We start from the raw sequence: 1,184 nt of genomic DNA on the forward strand, positions 1-1,184 counted from the left end.
AAAAAAAAAAAAAAATCCCAACGAAACTTGTAAAATAGTGAATATCTGAAAGTATTGTGTTGGGCCAAGCTACATCGCCTCACGATATTATAAACCCAATCCAAGTTAAAGCCCAAACTCAGCCCAAATTGTGACCGTTTCTACAATAATCTCTTGTAGAGAATTATTAGGAAAAATATAAAATAGAAAATGCTAGGCTTACAAATAAATTTTACAAAAAAAAAAAAAAAAACTTTTATAAACTGATGTGGCACAACATGATTGAATTTCTCAAAATTTGAATTTATTTCATATCCAATCATGTTGTGCCACATTAGTTTATAAAAGTTTTTTTGTAAAATTTGTTTGTAAGCCTAGCATTTCTTTTTAATTAGTTTCACGTAGTATTAAAATGAATTTTGAGATCGAACAAAGTTTTCCTCCAAACTGGGTTGGAGGAATTTCTTTCAACTTAGTCTATAAAAGTGACATGTGTCTATGAACATGTGAAATGCACATGTTTTTTTAATAGTAGGGACAAAGTTTGAATAAATTTTATTAAAAACTCATATGCATCTCACATGTTATTAAAAAAATTGGACACATGTCACTTTTATAGATTAGGTTGAAAGAAATTCTTTTAACCCAATTTGGAGGAAAACTTTGTCCCTTTTTAAAAGCGCAAAAATATTTGGTAAAACATGTTAAAATGTTTTTTTTATTATTATTATTAAATGTGCATTTTAAATGTTTATAGACATTTGACATTATTTTAAATGGGCTGAAAGATATTTCTTCCAGATTAATTTAGAAAAAATTTATGTCATTTTAAAAATTGTTTTTTTTTTTTTTTTTTTTTTTTTTTAATAAAATACACTACATTATCATTATGATCAAACAGAAAGTTATAAAGCAAAAGCTTTTGCTTCAAGCTTGGGCTTCTGCTTCTGCTTCTGCTTCAAGGATCCACCTAATACAATCAGGTGGATCAATGAACCACATCCTATCCATCTTCTCTTTTGACGCAATTCTAGCTAGGCACTTGATTAGCTTCCCGTGGGAGAAAGCCCATCTCCCAGCATTGAAAGGCTCCCAAAGAAAATGTTATATCAGCCACCAGATGGCCGTACAACTTTCATCCGTAAACATGGAATTCACAGCGTCCACGATCCACCAACACTTTAGCATCACCCTCAAGTTGTATT

The sequence above is a fragment of the Corylus avellana genome, chromosome ca1, assembly GCF_901000735.1.
Source record: "Corylus avellana chromosome ca1, CavTom2PMs-1.0".
Lineage (NCBI taxonomy): Eukaryota > Viridiplantae > Streptophyta > Magnoliopsida > Fagales > Betulaceae > Corylus > Corylus avellana.